The sequence below is a fragment of the Leopardus geoffroyi genome, chromosome D4, assembly GCF_018350155.1.
Source record: "Leopardus geoffroyi isolate Oge1 chromosome D4, O.geoffroyi_Oge1_pat1.0, whole genome shotgun sequence".
NCBI lineage: Eukaryota > Metazoa > Chordata > Mammalia > Carnivora > Felidae > Leopardus > Leopardus geoffroyi.
Genome location: NC_059342.1, coordinates 83,036,831 through 83,052,309, shown reverse-complemented (window position 1 = coordinate 83,052,309; position 15,479 = coordinate 83,036,831). Strand labels below are relative to the sequence as shown.

General features: G+C 40.6%; 1 protein-coding gene across 14 annotated transcripts in view; it reads left to right on the top strand.

The window, feature by feature from the left end:
- Positions 1 to 15,479, top strand: part of DENND1A (DENN domain containing 1A) — a 512,085-nt gene that overhangs the window by 168,768 nt on the left and 327,838 nt on the right. The gene's annotated exons all lie outside the window — the stretch shown is intronic.

Below are 15,479 nucleotides of genomic sequence, written 5' to 3'. Positions count from 1 at the left end.
GGGTCCCCAGTCTTGGGCTTGCGCCCAGGGATAAAAGGCCAGACTCTATGAATTCCAGAAAGAGTGGTTCTCTGGTACATTAGTTTTTGCACTTTCTTCCTCTCCTCACCAAGAAAAGACCTCCCATCCCAGCCCCCCAAACACATACACACTCCTACCATAGGAGAAAGAGGGGCTGACTTTTGAAGTACCTTTGCTCAATAACTGTCAGTCTGGTTTACATTTCTCCGCACAAATGTTGTTATTGTTGTTGTTAATCAGCAAAGTCAGCTCTCTTCTTCACCAAGCATAAGGTCTGTAATTCGGCCCTAGAGGGCAACCGCTGGAAAGACCACGGGAAGGAGGTACAATCCGGATGCTCTGTGAGATTAAATGTGTGTAACTGCTCTCAAGCTGGCTCAGGAGCCCAGGCCCAAGGGTTACCCACTTGGGGCATTAGCGTCTGATGTAAATGATGATTTACATTTTGATTCAGCAATGTTGGATTTTTTTTTTTTCTTTTTAAACAAAGTTTTCTCTTCCATTTTGCCTAACGTTGCATTTTAGACTTGGCTAGGGCGCTGATATTTATATAGTCATTTAGAGGAGATGGGGGTTTAAGACAAGTTCTTAAAGTTTTGCAGAAAGGCTTTTTTGTTGTTGTTTTTTGTTTTTGCATAATGTTTTGGTTTACAATGTTTCTTCCTTTCAAAGCTGGGATGTGCATGTTTGGGGGGCGGGGTGGGACTCTGAACTGGCACTATCTCGTTCACTCAAGAAATTTCTGAGAGTGGAAAACTGTTGATGTAAAAACATCAACAGTGTGTATTTGACTTTGCGTGTCTGTGCGTAGGGTCATGGATGGCATGCTTACAAGAAGCTGGTTGATTAGCCTTCATGCTGCCATCATTTAGAATGAAAAAAAAAGCGGCAATTGGACTGTTTTCTCTCTGTTATCCCAGCTTGGAACTGTGGGAAGAATTTGGTGGGTTAATTCATTCATTTGTTCGTCAGCCCTTACTTGAGTGCCTACTATTAGCTGGTCCCTGCCCTAGAGGAGTTCCCAGAACAAACGGGAGAAGTATGATCATGCTGTAGTATGCTGTATATAAAGCATAGGACGGTTCCGCGGCACAATGTCTCCTTACTATTGGTGTTCTAGGGCCAGAGGATAGTGACTGTGGTTAAAAATAGAGTCCAGGTGAAGTCTGGGACGCGCGTTTCACGGGTATTCAGCATGGCAGGCGGAAAGCTCACTTCCCTTGCCCAGGTTGTACATATGCAAAAAGCATGCACAGGGCCACTTCCTCCTGTGGCTTCGTTTGGGAACATTGCTGAATTGAGACTGGCATTTGAATGGAAGGGTCTGCTGTTCACCTTGGGTGACCAGTTGGCAGCATGTTCAGTGGAGAGTGGAGAGGTCTGCCGGGAGAATGCAGGTGCGATTTAGGCCTAGGTTCTATTATTAGCATTTTCAGTCTCCTTGCTTTTTCGAGATGCTTCATCTCCTTGCTTTTTTTTCAGATGCTTTTCCTTTATTATTATTATTTTTTAATGTAATTTATTGTCAAATTGGCTAACATACAGTGTGTAAAGTGTGCTCTTGGTTTCTGGGGTAGGTTCCCGTGGTTCAGTCACTTACATATAACACCCAGTGCTCATCCCAACAAGTGCCGTCCTCAATGCCCATCACCCATTTTCCCTTCTCCCCCAGCCCTCCATCCACCCTCAGTTTGTTCTCTGTATCTAAGAGGCTTTTATGTTTTGCCTCCCTCCCTCTAACTATTTTTTTCCCCTTCCTCTCCCCCGTGATCTTCTGTTAAGTTTCTCAAGATCCACATATAAGTGAAAACATATGATATCTGTCCTCCTCTGACTAACTTATTTCACTTAGCATAACACTCTCCAGTTCCATCCACGTTGCTACAAAAGGCCATATTTCATTCTTTCTCATTGCCATGTAGTATTCCATTGTATATATAAACCACATCTTCTTTACCTTTTCATCAGTTGATGGACATTTGGGCTCTTTCCATAATTTGGCCACTGTTGAAAGCGCTGCTATAAACATTGGGGTACAAGTGCCCCTATGTATCAGCGCTCCTGTATCCTTGGATCAATTCCTAGCAGTGCAATTGCTGGGTCATAGGGTAGTTCTATTTTTAACTTTTTGAGGAACCTCCACACTGTTTTCCAGAGAGGCTGCCCCAGTTTTCACTCCCACCAACAGTGCAAGAGGGTTCCTGTTTTTCCACATCCTCACCAGCAATAGATGCTTTCCCTTTAGTTCACCAGTGCCTTGAGGTCCAGTGTCTGTTCGCAGTGTGCCCGGTGCTCTAGCTCGTGTGCTCATGAGCCACCTCTACTTGTGCCCTCCATTTCTTCTCATGGTGGGGAGGGCTGGGTAGCTCCCAGTGATTGTGTCTTGTGCAGACATAGTCTCCACTGTTCTAGGATTTGGCTTCTTAGGATCGCTCCCTCTCTGACTGCTCTCCCAAGCTCATGTGCTTCCTGGCCCATATGAGTCTGTGGGCCTTTCTGCCTTCACACCTTTATCCATCCACCCACAGCAGCCTTTTCCAGGCAGAAGTAATCATCCTCACCTCTGGCGGCACCTAGCATGCTTTGCATACTTCAGTTACATGCTCATAAGCCTGGATCATCCTTTTACCTCTTCCTCCTCTTCCTCTAAAATGAACTCATTAAGGGTAAAGATAGTGTCTTAAGCAACTTTGTATCTCCAGCACTTAGTGCAGTCCTTGGCCAACATACTGTGTGCATGGCCTTCAGACACGGAGATGTATTCCATTTGAATGCAAGGATAGGACACTGAAGGCTCTGAGTGACAGGACAGGCCTCATGGGACACCAGTTCAAGAGAAAGTGTGAAATACAGTAGTAGAGAGATGTGGTTCATACTCCCAGACTTATTTCTGTTAGTTACAAGGGGTACTCTTGAATCTCACTGTGGAGATCTAGTGTTGAATGACAGGCATTGTGTCCATAAAGTCCGTAAAGGACTAGGCCATCAGTATTAGAAACTTTAAACTTAATTTCACAATGAAAGGTTCTTAGAGACCTGTCATAGAATATAAGTTATTGGGTCCATTGTTAGAAGTGTTGTCTGTTCCTTCCCCCTAGAATATAAGCTCCATGAAGCCTGGGAATTTTTATCTGTTTTGTTCCCAAATATACCCAATGTATAGAGTAATGGCTATGCATAGTAGGCACTTAGTAATACTTGTTTCATGAAGGAAAGAATTCCTGATGAATAAGCCCTGTGTTTATTTTTAACACAGGTTTAATCCTGTCACCAGCTAACCTTGACAGAAATGTAGTTGTGCTAGGGTATGAACAAGTCTCATTAACACAAATACCATGGTTTGTAAAGTTCAAATGCATTATTTTGTCCCACGGTTGACTAGTTCTTTATATTTAGGCATTTTACTTTTCCTTGAGATTTGCCATAATATTATTTAACTATTTGCTGGATGGTAGTCAATACTGGATTAAAAGCACAGCTGGGGATGGGGGTACCTGGGTGGCTCAGTCGGTTAAGCATCTGACTTTGGCTCAGGTCATGATCTCATGGCTCGTGAGTTCGAGCCCTGCATCGGGCTCTGTGCTGACAGCTCAGAGCCTGGAGCCTGTTTCGGATTGTGTCTCCCTCTCTGTCCCTCCCTTGCTCCCCCTCTGTCTCTCTGTCTCTCTGTCACTCTCTCTCCCTCTTTGTCTCTCTCTCAAAAATAAACAAACATTAAAAGAATTAAAAAAGCACAGCTAGAGAGCAATAGATATGGGTAAGTTAGTCCTTCTTCATTATAAACCCAGGAATGTGAGACAGAATTAGCATTTTCAGGTAGCACCAGCTGAGTCTGTTATGGTATAAGCATTTACCTCTGAAATCCTTCAAGTATCATAAAGTGACCTAGAACCATACTTTTTTTCATGACTTCCGATTTGTCCAAATGGCACATGTTTCATCAAGGCTAAAACTGTAATGAAATATGTTATTTATAGCCAACTTCTGGTTGTGGAGAAACAGAAGGAGTGTAAGAGTTCAAAGCCATAACTGTGTTGTTTGTGGGTGTGGATTATGGGAGATATGTCATAATAATTAAATTTTTTACTTTTTATAAAGGAGCTTTTTAAATTTTTTTCGAATCTTTATTTATTTTTGAGAGAGAGACAGAGTGCAAGTGGGGGAGGAACAGAGGGAGAGGGAGACATAGAATCCAAATCAGGCTCCAGGCTCCAAGCTGTCAGCACAGAGCCTGACTCGAGGCTTGAACTCATGAACCGTGAGATTGTGACCTGAGCTGAAGCTGGTCGCTTAACCAACTGAGCCACCCAGAAGCCCCAAAAGGAGCTTTTTAACAAAAATTTTTTATTTAATTAATTATTTTTTAATTTACATCCAAGTTACTTACCATATAGTGCAACAATGATTTCAGGAGTAGATTCCTTAATGCCCCTTACCTGTTTAGCCCATCCCCCCTCCCACTACCCCTCCAGTAACCTTCTGTTTGTTCTCCATATTTAAGAGTCTCTTATGTTTTTGTCCCCCTTCCTGTTTTTATATTATTTTTGCTTCCCTTCCCTTATGTTCATCTGTTTTGTATCTTAAAGTCCTCATATGAGTGAAGTCATATGATATTTGTCTTTCTCTGACTACTTTCGCTTAGCATAATACCCTCTAGTTCCATCCATGTAGTTGCAAATGACAGGATTTCATTCTTGTTGATTGTTGAGTAATACTGTATTGTGTAAATGTATATATGTATATGTGTGTGTGTGTGTATATATATATATATATATACACACACACACACATACACACCACATCTTCTTTATCCATTCGTCCATCGATGGACATTTGGGCTCTTTCCATCCTTTGGCTATTGTCGATAGTGCCGCTATAAACATGGGGGTGCATGTGCCTCTTCGAAACAACATACCTGTATCCCTTGGATAAATACCTAGTAGTGCAATTGTTGTGTCGTAGGGTAGTTCTATTTTTAATTTTTTGAGGAACCTCCATACTGTTTTCCAGAGTGGCTGCACCAGTTTGCATTCCCACCAGCAGTGCAAAAGAGATCCTCTTTCTCCACATCCTCGCCAACATCTGTTGCCTGAGTTGTTAATGTTAGCCATTCTGACAGGGGTGAGGTGGTATCTCATTGCGGTTTTGATTTGTGATCTCATCTGATGATGAGTGATATTGAGCATCTTTTCATGTGTCGCTTGGCCATCTGGATGTCTTCTTTGGAGAAGTGTCTATTCATGTCTTTTGCCCATTTCTTCACTGGATTATTTGCTTTCTGCGTGTTGAGTTTAATAAGTTCTTTATAGATTTTGGATACTAACCCTTTATCTGATATTTCCTTTGCAAGTATCTTCTCCCATTCCGTCAGTTGCCTTTTAGTTTTGCTGTTTGTTTCCTTCGCTGTGCAGAAGCCTTTTATTTTGATGAGTTTATTTTTGCTTTTGTTTCCCTTGCCTCTGGAGGCATGTTGAGTAAGAAGTTGCTGCGGCCGAGGTCGAAGAGGTTTTTGCCTGCTTTCTCCTCGAGGCTTTTGATGGCTTCCTGTCTTACATTTAGGTCTTTCATCCATTTTTGTATATGGTGTAAGAAAGTGGTCCAGGTTCATATTTGTGTTCTACAATTTTCTTATGTATGGGAATCTTATTTAAGCTCTTGAGAAAGTTTGAGTAGCTTTTTTTTTTTTTTTTAATGTTTATTTTTGAGAGAGACAGAGACAGAGCCAGTGGAGGAGGGACAGAGAGAGAGGGAGACACAGAATCCAAAGCAGGCTCTAGGCTCTGAGCTGTTATTACAGAGCCCGACGTGGGGCTTGAACCCATGAACTATGAGATCATGACCTGAGCCAAAGTTGGGCATTTAACAGACTGAGCCACCCAGACGCCCCTGAGTAACTGCCTTAGTACCTATATCAAACTGTTCAGTCCCTATTATACATTTTGGGAAGAAATAACTTGTTTCATCAAGACAGGATATAAATTTTTTTTTTAGTTTAACATGTAAGATTTTTCTTCGATTAATGAGTATCTTAGTAGGTAGTATAAACCAGGAGTGAACAATGTGTAACACTTGGTCTTTGGCTTTTTATTCACTTCAAGTTCCCTTGATACAGAGGTAAAGATCTCTCCCCAGTTCTCTATAAGAACCTTTCAGATATCATGTTCAGATATCATTCAAGATTTTGATGAGCTGAACTTTTAAAGTTGGTCTTACAAACTGAAAACAATATATACTTTTGGTCCTTTACCAAATTTAAAACTTAATATGGTTCTGGGTGCACCGTTCCCAGACCACCTCTGATTTTGTTACTTCCCCTCCTGTTTCGGTTTGGCTACGCTTACTGTCCTAGGAGCCACTAAGTCTTTGGGAAGGGACTATGTAAACAAGGAAAATATGATGTGATAAGTGCTATTTAAATCAAAAATATGTATGTGCGAGGTACTTTGGGGTCACTGATTAGGCAGTGCCCATCTCTGGCTTGGAATCAGAGAAAGTGTTGCTGATGGTTTCCAGTTAAACTAGGTCTTACAGAATCACTGGGGGCTGGTCTGGAGGAGAATTGGAGAAGAGCTTTCTAGGCAGTGAGAACTGACATGTAAGGCCCAGAGAAATGAAGGATATAGCAAGATGGAATACTGATGTGATGGTAGGGGATGATACCATAAATGTCTTGGGGCCAGGTTGGGAAAGCCCTTGTGAGACATGCTCAAGAATTTGGATTTACCCCATAGCAAATGGAGCATGCTCAGATGATAGGGCAGGCGTTAGAAATATGGATGTTTATAGACCAAAAGGAAAGTGGCTTTTTATACATGTAACTGGTATTTACACATGCTTGGGATTTTCTGGATAGTGTTAGAAGGGTTGCTGCACATCACCTTGGGGGTAGCACTCTGATTAAATGAGAAGTTTTAAACCTCAACTTTAGTTGTTTGTTTGTTTTAAACTATAACAACGAAATACATTTCTGGGACCTTGCTGGGGAATTACTGTCCTTTCCATGCAGATTGGCATATGGGCTTGTGTTTCAACATTAATTGTGTTAAGTGATAACCCATCTTCCTTCTGGAATACTTTCTGACTTAATGGCAGGAACAACTATTGCGTCCTTTTTCATCTGAATTGTACTCATTTCTACTATAAACACAGAAAAGCTCAGTTTTCACAGAGGAAAAAGAAGCTAGAAGTAATAAAATAGTGTGGTTTTAAGAACTTTGGTTTCTCCCCCTAACTGTTCTAGTGTTTTTAAAACAAGACATATAGTTCAGGAGAAAAATCAAAGGACTCTTTCCTTAAGCAGGTGCGGTGGCAGAGCCCTTTTGGATGGATTGTGTGTTAGCTGCTTTGGTTTAAAATAAGTGTATGGGGGGTGGGGAAGGGAGTCGGGAAGGAAGGCAGTGGGGACGGCTCCCAGATTTTTACCTTGAAAGCAGGTGCTGCTGAAATATTCCAGAAACAGATGGAATCTCCTATTCTTGTTTTAAGCTATTTATGGTTGTCTCGCCTGAGGGTACCCTGCTATACAAAACTACACAGCCTGATGTTTGAGGGCAGTTTGGGCATCAAAGCTGGGGCCCCTCTGGGAGAAATCAGCCTTTCTTCCCAATGCCTTAAATACCATTTGGGAAACCTGGATCTTTCATACTATTTAACAGAGAACTTTCCTCTGCTTTTCAAGTGTTTCCATCTCTCTGGAGCTGTTTGATTTCTTCTTAATTTCTCCCCCTTAAAAGTATGGTAGGGTACAGTGTTGTCTTCTGAATGGTCAGCTGGGAGAAGACCCAGTTGCTATGGCAGATTATAATTCTACCCGTTGTGGATCTGTCAGGAATTGAACCCATGGCTTGGGTCCTGTGAAGACTCTGGTTTAGTAGCCTCAGGACCCTTTCTGACGTCTTCAGTATTTTGAAAGGCCTGCACGGGGAATGTGTTCATCAGGACATCATTTTGTGGGATGTGATAACTTTTTTTTTTCTTAATTAAAAAAAATGTACTGGTTGGGGAATGTTGCACATTTTATTGCCACACAGATGCCTCCATGCTTAGAAACGTATAATCCTCTGGGGAGCCACAATTCAACAATAGTAACAAGCTGTACAGTTTAAAAAAAAAGTCACCTTTGAAGAGAAGAAAGGGACATAAACGAAACTGCTCTTACTGTCCAAGCAGAGCCTGCTGTTTGAGGGCTGGGAATTCCGCTGGGCAGTTGGAAGGACAGGTGTATCTTCTGTAGCAGCGGCCAGCCTCAGGGCTGTCCACTGTAGGAGGAAGCTTCTTTTCTCCTCCTGGTCCTTTTCAAAGGACCCCAGCCTGGCTCAGCTTTCCCTCAAGCAACCTGAGGCCAGCATTGTGGGTATTTGAAACTTGAAGACTTTGGCTACAAGAAATTTCTCCTTTTGGGACTGAATGAGTTGGAGATGACAAGAGACATGGTATTTTGTTGATCTGTTCTGAATTTTTTTTTTTAACGTTTATTTATTTTTGAGACAGAGAGAGACAGCATGAACGGGGGAGGGTCAGAGAGAGGGAGACACAGAATCTGAAACAGGCTCCAGGCTCTGAGCTGTCAGCACAGAGCCCGACGCGGGGCTCGAACTCACGGACCGCGAGATCATGACCTGAGCCGAAGTCGGCCGTTTAACCGACTGAGCCACCCAAGCGCCCCTTGTTGATCTGTTTTGAAAGCAGAACATTTCCTTGTCTTAATGATCACAAAGCTTACCATAGGGCAGCAAGTGAAACCACCCTAAGTAGGAACTCCAGGAGTGCACTTTGGTTCTTTCGTTAGTTTCCCCCATATGTCACTCATCTTGCCACCTCCACCAGCTACTGCTGACGGTTAATGTTGTTATACCATTTTGTAGATGGGTAGACTAAGTCAGGAGAACTCATTACAGAGGATTTGGAAAGGAGCAGGGGTGGGGGTGGGAATGATCATTTGTTAGCATTTATTTAATATGGCAGGTGGCTTATATAATTCTCATTCTTATTGCAACTTGATGAAATTATGTCCATTATAGAGAAGTAGGGATTGAGACCGAAAGAGTTGCCGTGTGACTTGGCCAAGATCTCACCAGGAAGGAGTAAGTGAGGGAATTTGGTTTGGAACCCAGAATCCAACCCAAAGCTCATGCGCTCAACAGCTTTGGGCTTATTTCTCATAACTTCCTTTTGGCTCTGATTCAAAGTTTCAAATTTTATTTTCTTGCCACCAGAGCAACCATTAGGAGTTTCAAAAGTTTTTTTGTCTGTGTATATTTAGTTAAAAGAGCCATGATGGGTAGTTTGCCACTGCTCCAGGATTTCAGAGGTGAGCTTGCAAAAATCAGTATACTACATACAGCCCACCCTCATTTTATAAATAATGAAACTGAGACCTGAAGAGAGATTGTTGTGCCAAGTTCTTTAGCTGGCTAATAGCAATCTTTTGCCCCCCACCGCCACTCCAGTCCAGAGTTTGTCCAGGATATGGCAATGATTCTTCCAACTCAGGAGAATAAGGCCAAGGCCACCTGGACCTGAAGTTTTTTTTAAGACTCCGTAACCTCCAGTTAGCATCAAGGAGTCACGTTGCTTTTTGGCCGGCATCATTGCAGTCTATGTGAACAATCCAACCATATGATTATAGAGTAAAGAAAATGATCCGCTCTGTTTAAATCTGATGCAAAGTCTGTTTGAATGGAAAACCAGTAAAACTGAGCCTGCCTTCTGAAAGAAAGAGTCTTAAGAATTCCACATGAGGGACTCTTTTTGGGAGTTGGAAAACATTCTATAGGAGAAGCCAATTGATGCTTTTTGGTGGAGTTTGAGTGTCAGCAATTTTTTTGGACCCCCACCCCCAACCCCCTCCCCTTGCAAGCAAACCACTTTCCTATAACAGCAACAACAAGCAGAAGGCATTTATTTGAGCCTTATCTTTGCTTTTCACTGGGCAGGAAGTGGAAAGGAAAATAACTCAATATGCTTCACACCTAAAATTGCCCTTTGGATCTAAGCTGCACTCTTATTTTAAGAGCAAGTTAGATTTGTGAATACAAAGAGGAGTCTGAATTTAGGTTGTCTGGCCCTTCCAGTGATCAGTTTAGAAGCAGTGGGAAGCCTAGCATTTGTCCCTCGTGGAGAAGCTCCAGAAGACTGAGATAATTGTGTACCTCTTTATATCATGTCAAACAGAAAAATCATTGTGCCATCTAAAGTTTGAAGATGCCACAGTTCTCGTAATCACTTATGAGCCATTGATTTTTAGGATATTATTTTATGAGACTGTGAAGATATACTTCCTCGTTAGAGGAATTTAGAAAACCTTACAGAAGTAAGAGAAGGAGTTTATCATCCCATGACTCTAATAGTGACTAGAGGTGTTTTGTTCCTTGCATGGGATCATGCTGTAGGTGGAGCTTTGTACCTAGCCTTTTCACTTAGTATATTGTAAGCATCTTTGCATATCGTTAAATATTCTTTCCTGGGAATGTTTTTGACTGTGTACTTTGTGTGAGGCTGATTTACAAGGGAAGAAAGCTCTTAGTAAAATCTGAGAAAGTATTTTTTTTGTCAAGACTTATGTTCTTTTAAAAAATGCATTTGCTGTAGTGAATTTGTCATTGTGCTAATTACTTTGGTAATTCCGTAAAAACAACCCAAACAACCCAAAAGCCCTCAACTACTTTTTGTCTTCACATGTGAGATACTACCAGATTCTCGATAGGGAAGATAGTTCTTAGCTTCTGAAAACAATGAACATAAAAGTATGGAAATAGTATCAAAGTGTTCATTAAATCAGGTGGTAAATAATGTACTTAGTTTACTTTTCCTTTCCATATTTCACTTTGTACATTTACGTCTTTAATCCTTTTCATCAGTATGAGTTGTATTGTGAATGGCAAAAACAGTAATGTGGCATAAAGGGAATACTTTTAAAGTTAGATAGCAGTACATTCTGAATGAGAACTAATTACACATATCTCAAGACTTTATGTAAAACTGTACGGAAGTTTTAAACATTGTAGGCAAAATTAAGTTCTCCATTCTAGTATGCAGTGGAAATTGCCTAGATTTTTATTTCCTAGACATGGGTCATGAAACTATTGGCAATCTTCAGTACAGCCAAGGTCAGTTGCCCTTTAACTCGTTCACAGGTGTTAGGCTGCTACTCTGGAGCTTTTTAATCCCTTATCTATAACACAAAGCAATATTTATTATAAAATTAATTCTGAGAGGCATCGTTTAGGGTTTCTAATCCATTCTATTTCAGATGCCTTTGAAGTAAAGTGGGTGGAGCTTTGTATGTGGGGTTAATTGTCCCATTGTTCATTTATTCAGTCTGGTATTTTAACTAGCTCTTTATTTGTATTAATGAGCCCAAAATGCGGCAAAAAAATCCTTGGCTCTAAAAAACTTGAGATTAAAAAAAAAAAACCCTTATTTAAAAAGTGTGATGGAAAACGGAATTGGGTGAAATTTAGTGCCCTGTACTTTTTTGCGTGAGCTCTTAATGACTGGTTTCCTTTTTTTTCTTTTTTTAAAATATAGTCCCATAGGAAAACAAGAAGTCTTTGGGGGAATAAAAAGCAAAAAACAAAAAGCCACTGCAAGCAAAACAACTCCAAGCCCAAAGACTCTAGGAAAGTATATTTCCTAGTGTCTAGTTAGGATTCTGCTAAGTTCTGCTAAGTTAGGATTTTTATGGTCCCCTCTGCTTAAAAAAAAAAAAAAAAATGAATTTTGGATACCAATTTTAGAGAAATTTTTGTACAAATTTTTGTTTGTACTTTCTCTTTTTTATTAGTATAAGAAAGTATACTAGAGGTGCCTGTGTGGCTCAATCGGTTAAGCGTCTGACTTCAGCTCAGGTCATGATCTTGGGGTTTGTGGGTTCAAGCCCCGCATTGGGTTCTGCACTGACAGCTCGGAGCCTGGACCCTGCTTCAGATTCTGTGTCTCCCTCTCTCTCTGTTCCTCTGTTGCTTGTGCTTTGTCTCTCAAAAAGAAATAAACATTAAAAAAAATTAAAAAAAAGAAAGTATACCAAATGTTGATTGTCTTCATTTAAAGATAACCAATGTTTCCTGACCACTGGAGACTATACTTGTTTTTTTACTTTTTTTTTTTTTTTTTTTTTTTTTTACTATTCACTAATATTTCCCAGTTATATATATCCCCAAGTATTATAATTTTAGATCTTTTTATTTGAAGAGGTAGTTTAACTTTAACTTTCATATGGTGGAGCTCCTCCCTGAACTTGTCCTTTCCTTGATTTCAGTCCCTGTGTTGTGATAGAAAACACTTGCGCTGCATGAGTTAAAAAAAAAAAAAAACAAACTTCTTCTTAAGAATTGCATTTATAGGGGCGCCTGGGTGGCGCAGTCGGTTAAGTGTCCGACTTCAGCCAGGTCACGATCTCGCGTTCCATGAGTTCAAGCCCCGCGTCGGGCTCTGGGCTGATGGCTCAGAGCCTGGAGCCTGTTTCCGATTCTGTGTCTCCCTCTCTCCCTGCCCCTCCCCCGTTCATGCTCTGTCTCTCTCTGTCCCAAAAATAAATAAACGTTGAGAAAAAAAATTAAAAAAAAAAGAATTGCATTTATAATAAACATGTTTTTAACTTATCTGTCACTCATTTTTGTCTCTGTTACTTTAGTGGTGAATTGAGGATAATACTAACTCAGAATATTGTGGTAGGAGATTAAATAGTGAACACTTGATAAAGCTCTTTATATATTGTATTTACTATGTTTAATTACAACCTTGTGCCTTCCTTTTGTAAATTGTGAAATATAACCTGCAAATAGAAAAGTGCGTTGAGTTTTTTTTTTTTTTTTTTAAATGTTTTATTTATTCTTGAGAGAGAGAGCATGAGCGAGAAAGGGGCAGAGTGAGAGAGGGACACAGAATCCGAAGCAGGATTCAGGCTCTAAGCTGTCAACACAGAGCCCCATGTGGGGCTCGAACTCACAGGCCGTGAGATCATGACCTGAGCCAAAGTCGGACGCTCAACCGACTGAGCCACCCAGGTGCCCCAAAGTGCGTTGAGTTTAACTACATACGTATACACACACACATATACACATAAATATATACATATTTATATATATGCACACGCATACACTAACTTAAGTACACACTAATAATTATATAGCAAATATCCATGTAATCCTCCTGTAAGAAATCTGTACCCCAGAATAATTTTTTTCAGCTGCGTATGTATTCCTAAATAATGTTGGTATAGTTTTGTCTGGTTTTTGAAATCTGTATGAAGAAATTCTACAGTTTGGAATTGGTAAGTCTTATTTCTTTTGCTGAACACTTTTGAGATTTAACCATGCTGTTGCTTATAGTTGTAGCTTGTTTTCTTTGCTATCTAGCATTCCGCATTGTGTTTGTTTGAGCATGCAATTATAAGTGTCCATTTGGGCTGTTTCCGGTTCATGGCTTTAATGAACATTCTTGAACAGGTAGCTCGCTGTGTACAGACTAGGTTTTTTGGCGTGTAAACCTAGGAGCCGAATGGCTATGTCATAGGGTACGTGTATCTTCAATTGTATTGGATAATGCCAAATTGTTTTCTAAAGCAGCATTAGAATCTTATGGTTCTGTCAGCTGTGTATGAGAGTCGCCATAGTCCCACGCTGCTGCTTACATCCTGCTTTTTAAAGACGGGCAACATGCTCTTTCCTTTCTCAAAGCCTGTGAGATCCAGGGACTGTCCTTCTTCATTGACCTCATTGTCTAAAGAGGCGTTTCTAGAGAAGGAGGCAGTCCCTGGGGAGGTGAGAGGAAGGTCAACCGTCCCTGAAAGGTAAAATGAGCTATGAGGTGGCAGGGCCTTAAGAGCATGGTCAGCGGTCTGTACTGGGCTTAAATGCTAGTGCTGCCAGTGTGGATGTGGGCTTTTGGGTGCCCCATTTACTCTTTCTGAATCTTAATTTCCTCCTATCCACTCTTTTGGTGAGGATTAGAGCTAATATAAGCAAAGATGTTGGCAGGGCAGTTGTTGGCACCTTCCAGTATTACACAGTGCTAGAGTTATTGCTAGAAGGATAGGCCAGTTGTAACATACATGTCTTTGGCATAGGTGTGGTTTGTGTGGGCATGTACACAACCAAGTCTACATGAACCTGGTCGTGTCAACATAAAGATGACACTTGGTGGCCATGAGGTAGGCATTTACAAAGTTGTGGCTGAGGGTATAAAATGGTTCGGCAGTCTTAGAAAACAGTTGGCAGTATATATTCAAAACCCTTCAATTATTCCCACTTTTGAGATTCTGTTCCTAAGGAAAACTCAGGAATATATGTACAGAAACATGCATGAGGATGCTTATTAGCATGTAGAATGAAAAATTAGAAACCATTTGTGGAGAGGGGGTAGCTACAATATAGCCATTAAAATGATGTTTTTTGGTGATTAATGACTTAGAGAACATTTTGGACATAATGTTATGCAGGAGAAGCAAGAGATGAGTTATGGTATGATCTGTGTTTTGTAAGAAATTTTTAGAAAAGCGATGGGTTGATTGGGTAACAAAGTATTAACAATAAGAATAATTAGGTAATAGAATTATGAGGATTCTAATTTTCTTCTTTTTTTGTCTTTAAAAATTTTTCTTCTTTTATGTCTTTCTTGTCATACCCAATCCAAATGTTCTTCGTACCACAGTTTACAGATTTTTTTTAACTTGGAAAAATGATATCTACCATCATATAGCACATGATTTCAAATACAGAATGCTACAAACAGTAGTGCTTTAAGTACCCAATGGATGACTAATGCTGTAGTGGGTTTTTCTCCCCCTGAGTTTTTGATATAGACTTGAGCCCTAGGAAGACCTGTGTTCAAATGTTGATTCTACCACTTACTAGATCAGAATGTAAGCAGGTCATATCACCTTTTTGAGCCTGTTTCCTGGTCTGTAGAATAGAAGATAGTTCCCATGGCAGCGTGAGGATTAAGTGAGATTTTTGATGTTCAATCCAAAGTCATTATTCCTGTGTTGCCTTGCAAGATTTAAAATACCACCATCAAGGGACACCTGGGTGGGTGGCTCAGTCGGTTAAGCTTCTGACATTGGCTCAGGTCATGATCACACGGTTCCTGAGTTTGAGCCCCACATAGGGCTCTGCGCTGACAGCTCAGAGCCTGGAGCCCACCATGGATTCTGTGTCTCCCTCTCTCTCTGCCCCTCCCCCACTCATGCTCTGTCTCTATCTGTCTCAGAAATAAACAAACAAATAAATAAATGGATGTTAAAAAATTAAAAAAAAAAATAACGACCATCAGTTATGAAATGTACCATTGATGTGAAAACGGCTTTTCCTTGCTTTCAAGAAGCATCTTGATTCAAAAATGTTAAAAGTGAGTTAGAGTTCATCTTAACTGAGAAATGATTGTATTAATTTCACAGCGGGATATTTAGCATCTGTCCCATAGATTATTGCTATTCTCCAGTCACCTAGTTGACCTTT